The sequence below is a fragment of the Lynx rufus genome, unplaced genomic scaffold, assembly GCF_022079265.1.
Source record: "Lynx rufus isolate CCGP_SWC_20201006 ecotype Redwood Valley unplaced genomic scaffold, mLynRuf1.p SCAF_6, whole genome shotgun sequence".
NCBI lineage: Eukaryota > Metazoa > Chordata > Mammalia > Carnivora > Felidae > Lynx > Lynx rufus.
The window spans coordinates 7,904,549-7,921,198 of NW_025814878.1; positions in this window are offsets into that span (position 1 = coordinate 7,904,549).

Below are 16,650 nucleotides of genomic sequence, written 5' to 3' on the forward strand. Positions count from 1 at the left end.
AAATGAGTAAACATTAAAAAAAAATTAATGGAATTCCTTAATATGGGTATAGCTAATGAAACAAACAAACCAACAAAAAGAAACAAACCAAACACAAAGTCCCATATTTCTTCATGAAATATACCTAAGAAAAAGCTAATGGTCAATTTAATTCCTATAATGTTCCCCTTTTCTGCATCTTTGAAATTGACTATACCTGAATTCTTTGTGTCAATGAAATATGAGATTGTTTGTTTGGCAAGAATAACATATGTTGCATTGTTTGCCATTTAAATAATCAAAATAACTTAAAATAATAGTGACTGTCATGGGGGGGGACTTCTTATATGCCAATCGCTATGAGAGTTTTATTTATATAATTTCACTTTATTTTCACCCTCTTGAAAAACACTGCAAACATTTATCTCAAGATTCATCCACTATTCTGTGATACAGATGGTACTCTAACCTACATTATGGAAAAGATTAAAATACCAAACAGGTGAAATATCAAATTCCAGAGAAAGCACGCTATGTCTCTCTAGAATAAAATGTGCCAGGACACCTGGGTGGCTCAGTCAGTTAAGTGCCTAATTCTTGATTTCAATTCAGGTCATGATTCCACAGTTCGTAGGTTCAAGCCCTGCATCAGGCTCCATGCTGATGGTGTGGAGCCTGCTTGGGATTCTCTCTCTCTCTCTCTCTCTCTCTCTCTCTCTCTCTCTTTCTCTGTCTCTGCCCTTTCCTCACTCACACCCTCTCTCAAAATAAATAAATAAATAAACATTAAAAAATAGCATAAATATGCCAATCTAAATGGAAACCAAGATACCCAGACTGACAGTAGAGTGTGGTTCCTTGCAGTCCAAACTGTGAAGTTCAATGGGTCGATGAAGATGTGTTGAGCTCACTGCCATCAGCATTTCCATTCAGGCCCACACATCTCCTTCCAATTTATAAGGATAATGAAATATTTCAAAATGGTCCTATTGACTGTTAGGAATTATTGCATTAACAGAGTCCTTTGGCCTTATTCTTGCCAGGCTTGTTCCATGTAAATCAAATCAGAGCAAAATGTGTCTAGGCAAACCTCAGATGTATTTTGCTCCCAAATTTCTTAATTTTGAATGAGGAATATGTAATTTCCAGTGAGTATCTCCCAAGACACATGCAGTGCAGAGATAAATTTATGCACCTTATGATTAACCTTAAATGATTATGATGCACCTTAAATGATTAAGTACAATTAACTTAATTGGGAATATTATTTTGCTTGTCTCTATTAGTCCTGTTCTAGAACAGGAACAAAAATAAATGTCTGCAAAACTGAGTCCTTATTAGATTCATGTCATGTCTTCAAGATGCTTTCCATTTAAAAAAAAAAATCAGGAAATAGTTAACATTATTAGCACTAATAGACATTTCTTATTTTCATTGTTTATATTGTGATTTGGAGGTGAGGGGATTCTCAACTAATGCAAGTAAGTGAAAATACATGAAACATTAGTTTGTTTTGTAAGGATAACAAATATGTTGCATTGCTCATTGTTTAAATATTTAAAACATGTAGAAAAAATAGAGGCTGGCATTTGGAGGCACTTGCTGTGTGCTACGTACTATGAGAGTTTTATTTATATTATTTCACTTCACTTTCTCTATAACCTAATGTGATAGGAGTCAATGCCCCATGAACAGGTGAGGAAAATGAGAGCTTGAGGGGTTGGACATTTTGTTCAAGGTCAAACAACTAGTAAGGAATGGGTCCTGAAACTGAACCATTGTTATCTGAGCCCCAAACCTGTTTACTTGATGGCTCTGCTGTTCTTCCTATCAAGTGTTTGACTCAGGCGAATCTATTGCTTCATAAAGCATAGTTCTCTGGGTGTTACAAATGCCCTTTTAAGTTTCTTAAACAAGTTTGAGTCTACCTCCACAAAGCATGCTCGGCACATACTACAGCAAGTGTCTGAATCTCTAGGTGCAGTAGATTGAAGCCTCTCCATCTCTTGCTGGAAAAATAGGGAGAAAGTTCATGTCACCCCCTTGGCTCAGCAAATGCCCATTTGCTAGGAATAATTTGCTCTATAACAATAAGGAAATGATCATTAATCACCAAAGTACTGTGTTGCATTTCTCAGTTTAATTCTCAGTCCTTGGAATCTGTTTTTGTATCAAATATCCCCAGGCATTGGCCCATTAGGATACTTCTCAATTAGGCAGTGTTGCTGATCAAGAAATATTTTTTCCTGATTTAAATGCTAAAAAGTTTGGAACAGGATATGTTGCTATGACTTTGTCTCTTGCCCTTGTTAAATATAATTATAATAAACAATACTTTACTGTAGTGTCCTTGCAACTCCATATCAGTAATGAAAGAGCTTGGATTCAACTTGTCTTTAATAATTACTGCATTTTAGCTCTGTTGACATTTAGTGTGTAGTTGCTACAAAATCATTTAAAATTATTTACCAGGGTGCCTGGGTGGGTCAGTTGGTTAAGCATACAACTCTTGACTTCAGCTCAGTTCATGATCCCAGGGTCGTGGGATCAAGTCCCATGTCAGACTCTGCAATGAGCATGGAGCCTGCTTGGTATTCTGTCTCTGTTTCCCTCTGTCCCTCTCCCCTACTCATGTTCTCTCTCTCTCCAATAAAAAAAAAAAGATGGGGCGCCTGGGTGGCTCAGTTGGTTAAGTGTCCGACTTCAGCTCAGGTCATGATCTCACACTCTATGAGTTTGAGCTCCACGTTGGGCTCTGTATTGACAGCTCAGAGACTGGAGGCTGCTTAATATTCTGTGTCTCCCTCTTTCTCTGCCCCTCCTTGTTCACACTCTTTCTCTCAAAAATAAAATAAAAACATTAAATAAATAAATAAAATTAAAATCAAAATAAATAAATAATTTATCAACAATTTATCAAGCATATTGAGCAAAAACAATGTGAAAAACATATTGGAAACAAATATTAAGGGGTTCTTTCTGCTCAGATTTATAGATAGTAACAAGTGATTTAAAGAAAAAGTGGTATGAAATAAAAAAAGAGAGGAGTTCTTTTAAAGTAGGTCAATTAAATAGTTATGGTTCTCAAGTTATAAAACCATGGATTAGTTGGGAGTAGGGAATGGAAAGAATTAAGCAGTTTTAAAAGTCAGTATATTGGGAATAAACTTATTGGTAAATAGCCATAATGACATAAATAACAAATACATGTCCATTAAATGCTTATTTGTTAGTAATTTTCTATTATGCCTCATGATATATGATTATAGTGAACATTTTTTAAAAAAAGAAATATAGTGTCAGAACTTCTTTAGTATATCTTAAATCATATTCAATGTTACTGGAGCCAAATTTAAATTCAGAATCTACCTGAATTAAGCCAGATGGCACAAACACACAAAATGTCTCCAGTATCCAAGTCTGTAGTAGAACTGAGGACATGATTACCTCTATTTGGGATCTATTTCAAAAGACCCACACTGCGTTTCATTTTCCAAAGCAAATAAGAATAGATCCTAGGAATTTTCTTCAAGTGAACTGTCAATTCAAATAACATAAAACACTCCTAGTGGTATTAGAGACTGTTTGGGGTATGAGTTCTGGGAGAAAGACAATGTAAATTCCTATTGAACCATGATTAATTCATTTTAGTACTAAGCTTATATTTTTAAGGAGTATGTTTTGTTAAAATGAGGCCATATGCACCCTCTATAGGCAGAGGTCCCAGCAGACCCAAGAGAGCAGCCCCATTTGCTGGTATTGAAACAAAGACCCCATAGTGCAATGAAACCTGTGCTAGCATGGTGTTGTGATTTGCCATAATCTCTGAACCTCTGCTGCTGTGGGATTGCACAAATGTTTTCTGGGGCAAGCCTGCACCTGGCCATTGCTCAGCAAGACCCTCCCCCAGACCAAGCTGTCTGAAGTGTGGGGTTTTGAAGCATAACTCCATCTGAGATAAAACTCTGGAGAGAGGTGTACTTGGAAGTCAGAAAGCTTGGACACTGACAGGGTAAGGTAGGGAGTGGACAGAGGCCTGAGACAAAGGAGAGGTACTTGATCCTGGGGGGGTGAGAGCCTGAAGTTCCTGTGTCAGAGGAACCTAGGGAGCTAGGTGAAGCCATTTCCACCTCTCCCACATATGCACATGTGTGCCATACTGATCCACCCCAGTGAGCTAAGCAGCGCCATCTCATGGAGAACGGAGCCAGTACATCATGCCCCGCCCAACTGCACTCTCCAAGCACACCCACTAGAAGACCAGCAACAAGTCCCTCCACCTGTTTAGTTTATAGACCATAGATGGCCCCATAGTTTCAGTTCTAGGGGAAACTGGATGTGACTTCATTCGGGTTTCTTTCTGTTTGCTGGTTCATTTATTTATTTGTTTTCTTTGCTTCTGTTTTTGCTTAAAGCATTTTCTTTATTTCCTCTTTCTTGGACACAGAAAGACAAACTTTTATTTTTGTTTTCTTTCTTTTACATTATATTTTATATATAAATTTTTTACTCTTTTTAATTGTCTTCATTTTATTCTATAATAAAATATTTTTAATTTTAAATTTTTTCTTTTCTTTCCCTTTTTTTCCTCTATTTTATCAAGCTTCTTTAAGCAGGTAGGCCTTTAAACAAATACACCTAGAATTTAACTTCCATTATTTGTCTGTTTTGTTTTAATTTTAATTTTTTATTTTATTAATTTCTTCCTTCCTCCAAAATGACAAAATAAAGGAATTCACCCCCCAAAAAAGGACAGGAAGAAATGACAAACAGAGGCTTAGTCAACACAGATATAAGCAAGATGTCTGAACTACTGACCTATAATTTAGAACCATGGTAATAAGAATACTAGCTGGGGGCACCTGGGTGGCTCAGGCGGTTAAGTATCCAACTTCAGCTCAGGTCATGATCTCAGTCTGTGGGTTCAAGCCCTGCATCGGGCTCTGTGCTGACAGATCAGGGGCTGGAGCCTGCTTCAGGTTTTGTGTCTCCCTCTCTCTCTTCCCTCCCCCACTCGCACTCTGTCTCTGTCTCTCTCAAAAATAAATAAACATTAAAAAAAAAAAAAAGAATACTAGCTGGGGTTGAAAAAGCATAGAATCCCTTCTGAGGAGATAAAAGAAGTAAAATCTAATCAGGACAAAATTAAAAATGCTATAACTGAGATGCAATCTCCAATGGATGCCATGACAGCAAGGATGGAAGAAGCAGAGCAGCGAATCAGGGACATAGACTATAAAATCATGGAGAATAATAAAGCAGAAAAAAAGAGGGAAACAAAGGCAAAAGAGCAGATACAAGACTTAGAGAATTCAAAGACTAATTAAAGAGGAATAACATCTGAATCATAGGAGTCCCACATGATGAAGAGAGAGAAAAAGGGGCAGAAGGTTTATATGAGCAAATTATAGCAGAAAATGTTCCTAATCTGAGAAAGGACACAGACATTAAAATCCAAAAAGCACACAGAACTCCCATTAGACTCAACAAAAACTGACCATCAACAAGGCATATCATAGTCAAATTCATAAAATACACAGACAAGAATGAATTATGAAAGCAGCAAGGGGGAAAAAATTTCTTAACCCATAAGGGAAAAAAAAACGGGTTCACAGCATACCTATCCACAGACACTTGGCTGGCCAGAAAGGAGTGGAAGGACATATTCAACATACTGAATCAGAAAAATATACAGCCAAGAATTCTTTATCCAGCAAGGCTGTCGTTTAAAATAGGAGAGATAAAGTGTCCCAGACAAACAAAAACTAAAGGAGTTCTTGTCCACTAAACCAGCCCTGAAAGAAATCTTAAGAGGGACTTTTTTTGTGAAGAAAATACTAAACCAAACAAAAAAGACCAAAAGCAAAAAGACTAGAAATGACCAGAGAACGTCACCAGAAACACCATTTCTACAGGCAACACAAAAATTGCACTAAATTCATATCTTTCAGTACTCACTCTAAATATCAATGGAATTAATGTTCCAATAAAAAGACATAAGATATCAGAATGGAAAGAAAACAAGACCCATCTATATGCTGCTTACAAGAAAATCATTTTAGACCTAAAGTCACCTTCAGATTGAAAGTAAGAGGACAGAGAACCATCTATCGTACTAATGATCATCAAAAGAAATCCAGAGTAAACATACTTATATCAGACAATCTAGATTTTAAAATAAAGACTATAACAAGAGATGAAGAAGGGCATTATATCATAATTAAAGGGCCTATCCATCAAGAAGATCTGACAATTGTAAATGTTTATATCCCCAATGTTGGGGCACCCAAATATATAAATCGATTAATTACAAACATAAAGAAACTCATTGATAATAATACCATAATAGTAGGGGACTTCAACACCTCATTTACAGCTATGGACAGATCATCAAAACAGAAAATCAACAAGGAAACAATGATTTCGAATGACATACTGGACCAGATGGACTTAAAAGAATATATTCAGAGCATTTCATCCTAAAGCAGCAGAATACACATTCTTCTCGAGTGCACATGGAACATTCTCCAGAATTGATCACATATTGGGTCACAAATAAACTCTCAACAAGTACAAACTGATCTATATCATACCTTGCATATTTTCAGATCACAACACTATGACTCAAAATCAAACACAAGAAAAAATTTGGAAAGACCATGAATACTTGGAGATTAAAGAACACCCTACTAAAGAATGAATGGGCTAACCAAGAAATTAAAGAAGAAATTAAAAAGTACATGGAAGTCAGTGAAAATGAAAACATGTCAGCCCAAAACCTTTGGGATGCAGCAAAGGTGTTCATAAGCAGGAAGTATATAGGAATCCAGGCCTTCATAAAGAAGGAAGAAAGGTCTCAAATACACAACCTAACCTTTCACCTGAAAGAGTTGGAAATAAACCCCACAAACAGCAGAAGGGAAATACTAATAAATAAATAATAAAGATTAGAGCAGAAATCAATGATATCCAAACGAAACAAAACAAAACAAAACAGTAGAACAGATCAATGAAACAAGGAGCTGGTTCTTTGAAAGAATTAACAAAATTGATAAACCCCTTGCCAGATTGATCACAAAGAAAAGAAAAGGGCCCAAATAAATGAAATCACAAATGAAAGAGTAGAGATCACAACCAACACCGCAGAAATACAAACAAGAATAAAAGAATATTATGAGCAATTATATGCCAACAAGTTGGGCAATCTGGAAGAAATGGACAATTCCTAGAAACATATAAATTACTAAAACTGAAACAGGAAGAAATAGTAAATTTGAACAGACCCATAACCAGTAAAGAAATTGAATCAGTAATCAAAAAGCTTCCAACAAAAAACAGTCCAGGCTTTCCAGGGGAATTCTAGCAAACATTTAAAAAACAGTTACATATTCTTTCGAACCTGTTCCAAAAAGCAGAAATGGAAGGAAAACTTTCAAGCTCATTCTACAAGGCCAGCATTATATTGATTCCAAAACCAGACAAAGACCCCACTTAAAAGGAAAACTACAGACCAATTTCCCTGATGAACATGGATGCAAAAATTCTCAACAAGATACTAGCCAACAGAATCCAACAATACATTAAAAGAATTATTCACCATGATCAAGTGGGTTTTATTCCTGGGATGCAGGGCTGGTTCAATATCTGCAAGTCAATCAATGTGATACATCACATTAATAAAAGAAAGGATTAGAACCACATGATCCTCTAAATAGATGTAGGAAAAGTGACAAAATCCAGCATCCTTTCTTGATAAAAACCCTCAAGAAAGTAGGGATAGAAGGATCATACCTCAAGGTCATAAAGGCCTTATACAAAAGACCCACCACTAGTATCATCCTTAATGGGGGAAAACTGAGAGATTTCCCCCTAATGTCAGGAACACAACAAGCTTTCAACATAGTGCTGGAAGTCCTAGCATCAGCAATCAGAGCATACAAAGAAATAAAAGGCATACAATCAGCAAGAAGGAAGTCAAACTTTCACTCTTCGCAGATGACATGATACCCTTAGTGGAAAACCCAAAAGACCCCACCAAAAAAGTGCTAGAACTGACACATGAATTCAGCAAAGTCACAGGATATAAAATCAATGTACAGAAATCAGTTGCATTTCTATACACCAATAATGAAGCAACAGATACAGAAATCAAGGAATTGATTCCATTTACAACTGCATGAAAAGCCATAAAATACCTAGGAATAAAACTAACCAAAGTGGTGAAAAAACTATACACTGAAAACTATAGAAAGCTTATGAAAGAAATTGAAGAAGACACAAAAAAGTGGAAAAGCATTCCATGCTCCTGGACTGGAAGAACAAATATTGTTAAAATGTCGATATTACCCAAAGCAGTCTACATAATCAGTGCAATCCCTATCAAAATAACACCAGCATTCTTCACAGAGCTAGAACAAAAAATCCTAAAATTTGTATGGAACCAGAAAGGACCCCAAATAGCCAAAGCAATCTTGAAAAAGAAAACCAAAGCAGGAGGTATCACAATCCCAGACTTCAAGCTGTATTACAAAGCTGTAATCATCAAGACAGTATGGTACTGGCACAAAAATAGACTCTTAGATCAATGAAACAGAATAAAGAACCCAGAAATGGACTCACAATCATACAGTCAACTAATCTTTGACAAAGCAGGAAATAATATCCAATGGAATAAAGACAGTCTCTTCAGCAAGTGCTGCTGGGAAAACTGGACAGCGACCTGCAGAAGAATGAACCTGGACCACTTTCCTACACCATACACAAAAATAAACTCAAAATGGATGAAAGACCTAAATGTAAAACAGGAAGCCATCAGAACTCTAGAGGAGAAAGCAGGCAAAAATCTCTTTGACCTCACCTCAGCAACTTCTTACTAGATGTGTCTCTGGAGGCAAGGGAGACAAAAGCAAAAATGAACTATTGGGACCTCATCAAAATAAAAAGCTTCTGCACAGCAAAGGAAACAATCAGCAAAACTAAAAGGCAACCAATGGAATGGGAGAAGATATTTGTAAATGACATATCAGATAAAGGGTTAGTATCCAAAATCTATAAAGAACTTATCAAACTCAACACCCACAAAAGAAATAATCCAGTGAAGAAACGGGCAAAAGACATGAATAGACACTTTTTTTCCCAAAGAAGACATCCAGTCTAACAGACACATGAAAAGATGCTCAACATCACTCATCATCAGGGAAATACAAATCAAAACCACAATGAGGTACCACCTCACACCAGTCAGAACAGCTAAAATTAACAACTCAGACAATGACAGATGCTGGAAAGGATGTGGAGTAAGAACACTTTTGCACTGCTGTTGGGAATGCAAACTAGTGCAGCCACTCTGGAATATGACCCAGCAATTGCATTACTAGGCATTTATCCAAAGGGTACAGGAGTTCAGATCCGAAGGGGCACATGCACCCCAATGTTTACAGCAGCGCTATTAACAATAGCCAAATGTCCATTGACTGATGAATGGATAAAGAAGATGTTTGTTATATACATTGGAATATTACTTGGAAATCAAAAAGAATGAAATCTTGCCATTTGCAACAACGTGGATGGAACTAGGGTATATTAGGCTAAGTGAAATAAGTCAGTCAGAGAAAGACAAATATCACATGATTTCACTTATATGAGGACTTTAAGAGACAAAACAGATGAGCATAATGGAAGGGAAGCAAAAATAACATAAAAATAGAGAGGGAGACAAACCATAAGAGACTCTTAAATACAGAGAACTGAGGGGGTTGCTTGTGGGGTGTTGGGTAGGGGGATGGGCTAAATGGGTGAGGGGCATTATGGAGAACTTAATGCTTGTTGGGACGAGCACTGGGTGTTATATGTAAGTGATGAATCACTAAATTCTTTTCCTGAAATCATTATTACCCTATATGTTAACTAACTTGGATATAAATAAATAAATAAATAAATAAATAAATAAATAAATAAATAAATAAATAAAAAGACTAAAAAGAAATTTTTATATTTCCCAAATTTCTCCAGTGGTGGTTTAATCATTCATTTCCTCTTCTTTCTTCCCTTCCTTCCCCCCTTCTTTCTTCCTTCCTTCTTTCCTTCCTTCCTTCCTTTCTCTTTCTTTCTTTCCTTCCTTCTTTCTTTTTCTTTCTCTTTCTTTCTTTCTTTCTTTCTTTCTTTCTTTCTTTCTTCTTCCTTCCTCCCTTCCTTCCTTCCTCTCTCTCCCTCCTTCCTCTCTCTCTCTCTCTGTGTCTCTCCCTTCCTTCCTTCCTTCCTTCCTTCCTTCCTTCCTTCCTTCCTTCTTTTCAGAGACAAAATTCTTGGGATTACAACTTTGTTAATCTTTTGTGATATAACTTTAATTTAATCCTGATTTTTCTGACTTATATAATTATATTTCTTCCACTTACCACAACTCTGTACTTCCCTTTCTTTAATCTCTACTTGTTCTATAATTTCAGAATACCACCCCCCCCCCATACACACACCTCTCTCCTTCTCTGGTCCTTTTAAAAAAAAAAAAGTCTTCAAATGTCCATCACTTATCTCTCTCTCTAACATACCTCCATGATTTTTCATTTTTTGCATAAGCTCCAGATAGAGCTGTATATAGGGCAGCAATTTTTTCTCTTCCAACACCAGTCTTTTTTCTGCTTTGTTGCTATAGTGTTCAATAATATAAATTTTGATCATTTTACTACTTTGGATAAATTTGTTGATTCTTCTCCATCCAACTTTCTTAATTTACTCTACAAAAGTTCTTTTCATGGCATTCCTAAGAAATCATTATGGAATCAACCCTTCATCCCTGTCTCCTCACTATGGAATTAACTCCTCATCCCCTGTCCACTCTCTTTACCACATTAACTCATCTCCCAGATCATCACCATTTATTGCATGCCATAAAATGTTTCTAAATCTTAATTTTCCCTGTTCCCAACACATTTCTGAACCTTCTACAACCCCCATAATGTTGAACCTGTTGATCTTCATACCTAGAATATCACCATACACTCTTTGATGGATTCTTTACAATCTGTCCTAGGTGAGAGTTCAATTTTCGTTCTCAAGAGATTTTGCTTATGTCTTAGAATACTATATTGAAGATGATCCATTTATCTTTTCTTAACTGCAAAATGGACCAGCATGATTTTTTCCAATGCTCTGTTTTCTGCTGGTATTTTCCAGTCGCGGTTCCAAACAAATTTGACCATTTTGCATGGAGTATTTATGCCACAAAAATATCTTGCTAACTAAGTCACTCTGCCTTCTTTATTCACTGCTTTCTTCCTGTTGAGTATAAATTGAATCTTTAACCTTAGCCCTCTGGGTAGAATTACCAAAATAAATTCTCCCAGCAGTCTTTTCCTTTGTTTCTTAATGCTTTCTCCATAATAAATGCATTTTCCTGCTGATTAAATTGCACAAAACTTCTCTACACAAGACTTTTTAAATTAAGCTCAGCAAGGGAAAAATGAAATAAATATCAGTGCAAAATAAAATGAACCTACTGATCTGTGGTTACTCACTTCTTTTTAAATAAATATTGATATAATTTCACTCCCACATTAGAGTCAAAAAATATTTTCCACACAAAGCACCTTTCTTCTCCCAAAATGGCTGGCTGATGACATGTTAAGTAGTTTATGTTTATGAGCAATGGACAAATTCCAATACCTATAGTCAAACTGCAAACAAATTGTTAATTATTGGGAACTCTGAGTTGCTTATGTGTTGCTGCCAGATCTCCATCATGTGTCTTTTATGCTCCAAGTCTGGCACCTTGATGTGGCTGACTACAGAAAGGCTGGTTAGTGACTTTCTTGTGAATCTCCAGTTCTTCTAAAAGGTCTTAAAACATCCTATTTTTCCAGCTTCTTCCACAATTGTGTAAGATCTCATTCCCATAATGAATCCTTTGTTCTACAATATTCGTGCAGGTTTGCTTCTTTGACAGAACACTGACTGATACCATTGTTAAATTTTTTTTAATGTTTATTTATTTTTGACAGAGAGAAACAGAGCATAAGCGGGGGAGGGGCAGAGAGAGAGGGAGACACAGAATCTGAAACAGGCTCCGGGCTCTGAGCTGTCAGCACGGACGTGGGGCTCGAACTCACAGACAGCGAGATCATGACCTGAGCCGAAGTCGGGCACTCAACCGACTGAGCCACCCAGGCGCCCCTTGATACCATTGTTATTATCAGATGTTTGTCTGGAGAAAAGAAACTTACAATGGGAATGTGTAATTAGTTCTCTGATCTGATTAAATGTGGAAGCAATAATGTTGTTGGTAAGCCAGACACTGACAGTCCACACATACGGTGGCAGAAAGAATTCCTTTCATTATCACCTATAATCAAATGCTAACAGAAGGCCAAGCCATATGTGACCAAGTATTTACTACCATAAAATATTATAGTGAAAGATTCTCAGAATAAAGGAAGTCATTGTTTGGTTCCAACGTACAGAGAAGTTGGAGAAAGAAAATTATAAGCTCAGGTCTTTAAATTCTAAACTCAAGTTTCAGGTAGGGGATCAGAGAACTTTTATGACTACACTAATTTATTATCTCCTATAGCTTCAGGATCCAGATTTTTGAAAATGAAGTCCTAGTTCTAATCTACAGATGCCTAAACTAAATTCCTAATTTCACAAGCATTCTAAAATTATGTCAGATATTGGAAACACGAAGACCTAAACATCGAGATAAAGATTGATGGGCAGATTGTGATGAAGTTGAAGACTTTGAACTCCTAAATCCTACTGATCCTCATGTGCCTGTAGGGGCAACTTTTGTTCCTTTTTCTGAGAAGATTAATCTCCCCTTTGCCTGAAAATCTCTATTTGTCTCCAATGTCTCCCTGCTTTGCAGGGAATTGCTGCATCTCGTGGTTTCTACACCTAGAACTAGAACCAAGTCTGAGCAGACTTCCAGCATGTTGGCAAAGTATGATCCATTAGGAGACATCCTGTACGTACATCAAGGTAATTGCATCATTTTTCCAGCTTTTAACACAAACGTACAGAATATGTATAGGAACATAATCTAAGGTGTAGGATCAGGGTAGAAGGAGAATAATGTTCAATCAGGTCGAACATATTAAAATAGGTGCACTAAGCAGAGATTCTCTATTCACTGTATCAGTTTGAGTGACTGGGAATGCTCCAACAATTTGCTTAATCAACATATTCTAACCTGGACCCAAAGACAGTCCATACTAAATAAACTTGAGATTCTAGAACTTCCTTGGTATACTCTAGAGGAAAATAATCAAAGGCTGGAAAAAGAGAAATGCTGAATGGAATTTTTAATGTGAGATCTTCTCACTCACACACTAACTGTGAGAGTCCTGAAGTCATTTTCTTCATCAAACCTTTGAGGTTTGATACATTGGAGGAGGGTTCTCCAGCATCTGTGAAGAGCTCCATAAAGGCCAGGAACAACAGTGGGTGCTTTTACTATCAAGGTGGCCTCTCTGAATCCGGGGAAGATGATGAGATGCAGGAGTGACAGGGACCAGGTGGAAGCACTCGAACTCCAAAGACCTGGAACCATTACGGGTGCCAGATCAAAAACAGTTATCAGAACATATCAGAATGGTTTGGCTCACAGGGAAATGTGATCAGTTTAATAATATCAGTTATTTTGTTGATATTATCTAACTGATCACAGTTCCCTAGGACTGAAATCGATAGCAGCCCATTATTCTTACTTGATTTGCAAAACTGTAAAAGTTTCAGGTAGTGTGAATATAAGTCTGACCTTAATTCTCACAATAGAGAGTGGTGCACGTCTATATTCCCACATTGTGCCAGTTCATAGAACGAAGGCCTTTAAAACGAAAAGTGAGTTCATTTTATACCAAATGAAGACGGGAAGTGGAATCATAGCTTAAGGAATGCACTCTTCTCACCATGTTCCCCATCTCTGTGAAGAAATTGGCTTCATAGAAAACAGAATAGCATTTTGCACTATGGCACAAACTGAGTGATGACACCTTGTATATCTATGGTCACAAAATCTATAGGGCATTCTCCCATGAAGCGATCCATCTACAGTGGTGCTTCTTCTGTGACTAGGATACTAGAAATCCTAACCAGGCCAATATTGTGGGGGTGGGGGAAGGAAAAGGCATGCAGATATGAAAAGAAAAAAATTAATCAGTCACTATTTACACATGGTCTTTGTGGAAAATCCCAAGGGCTCTAGGTACTCCAACTTACTATTTAACCTCTACAAATTCATGTTATTTCCATTGACACAGTTAGAAGGTTGACACCTTCAAACTGCCATCACTCCAAAGATTTCTGCAAAGCTAAATTTCTCTGCAATGAGCTGTACGGAGGAACTTCATCCTGTTGTAAAAGGAACTGCTCTTTCTTGGATAATGAATTGTAAATCTAAATTAGATGAGTCAGTTCCATCTGGCATCCTGAACGTGCTTAGTGTTCAAATAATCTTTGACCTTTAGTGTATAATGAAGATAAAGCTGGCAAAAATTAATTACATATGGGGCTGAGGGTCAATAAGTTTAGCTTTAGCTTCACAGAAGCCAGTTTGAATTTCTAGGCTTTAGACTTATTATCTCTAATTTAGACAAGGTTTTGGACAAGCTGTCTAAACATCAGTTTCATTATGCAGAAAATAGGCATAATTTCAGGGTTGGGGCAAAAATTATTATGTAGAGAGCTTAGTTCAATGTTTCACACAGAATAAAAAATATATGAGTGGTTCCTTTTATTATTATCATTATTGCTGTTGTATTTTCATGGTAAACTAGAAGTTCTTAGTTAATGACTACAACGAGACATCATTACAAGCATTACATGAACTAAAGTAACTTCTGGCTAGTTTTATTTCATACCTTTGAATTTTTTTCTGTCATCTTCTATTTCTCATACACCTCTGATACATCATCTTGCTCTGTTGTATACATTATTGCAAGCTACTTTAAACTGTTTTGTAACGATGTTGACTTTATATAAGAAAATGGATGAGTAAATAGATAAATATACATATAAATAATCCTGAGCAGTAAAGGAATAAAATGTCACAGAATCTAAAAAGTTGGAAGTTTTTATAATAAAAAAGATGCACTGGAAGATAGAATCTCAAGTATATAAATCAACTAGAATTTAAAATTTACTTACCACTCTTTTCTTATCAAATTTAAATATAAAAACTACTAAAAACAAAAAAAGCCAAAACATTAAAAGTAAATATTTTGAAAAAGAGTGATTTGAGCAATTGTTTTATGAATTCATTTGGTTTCCAAGCTCACTGAGAAATAGGTCCCCAAATTTGCATATTCCTCATTAAGTGGGTTATTTAATTTTACTCTTCATTTACCCTGATGAAAAATTAAAGTTAATTTCATACTGTTTTTTTTTAATTTTCTAGTATAGATACAATGTACAAAAAGGAAATATTGCTACAAATAAACCAAATGAGAGAGGATCCTGAGAGAACATTATCCATGAAAACTGATTTTTTAACTGAATCAGTCTAATTATATATTGAAAAAATACCTAAAGGAATAGAACCAACATAATACTGTGTGCTTTTGAATTATCTGTCTGCATAAGAAAAACATCTTCCTTCATAACTAAAGACGTAATTTTCAAATATGGTAGGGAATTTTTATAGAATATATTATAATCACAATGTATTCTGGCTATATTTGGTTCACTATATACTTAGGTGGTAATTTATTAATGCAGGCATTTGGATAAACACTACCATATGGTGAAACACACAAAATAAAAAACAGAAGGTGTTACATAAAGGGCTAACAAATAGCATTCAATGTGTGTCACCCATAATTCAGGCTATTTAGTAATTTCAGACATTTCTGTTAAAACAGCATTATGCAAAATTGCAATTTTACTACATTGTGTATGATATGAATATGACATTCTTTTTGAAGAAGCAAAGATGTAAAGTCAAACAGTTAATTTGTTAATGTAACCTTTAAGTATATCAATAATCACTACTGACACGACTTAAAAATATAATATTGGATTTTAGGACAAATATGATTTTGGACATTTTAACTGCTTATTTTGAGATTTTATGCATACGTACATTAATTCCTTTAAACGTGTCTCTTTTAATGTTTTGTAATTGTGTAGCAGAGGTCTGAGGATAGCTAAAACAGTAAAGCACATTTATTGTCCTTGAATACACTTTTTTTTTTTTAATAAAAATCACTGGAGACTGCAGTTCTATGCAGACTAGATGATTAAGAACTGTAGGCTTACTCTCACTTAGATGTTAGAAGACATTAAAATTGACTTTAAAAATCTCACATCTGAAACACATATTGTGTTCTCTATGTTGTCTACTGCTATTATTTCCAGTATAGATTTGAGTCATTAGATTTGCCAATAAATACTTCCCTTTTGAAGGAAACAGTTTTATTTGTTCTGCAGAGAAGAACAAGCAATAAACAAAAGAAGATATAATTTGCAAGCAGACTTTTATTGCTATCCTTTGCACAATCTTAAAATACAATTGCTTTGGTGTTTTCTTATCATGGGGTTTACATTATGAAGTGCTTAACAGAAAATCACATCTTATGTATATTTTCTGAATAGACGATAGATTTCTTAACGTTACTCTTACTGAATCAATCCATAGTGTCTATATTATAAAAATCAAACTATATATTTAGTAGCTAGATA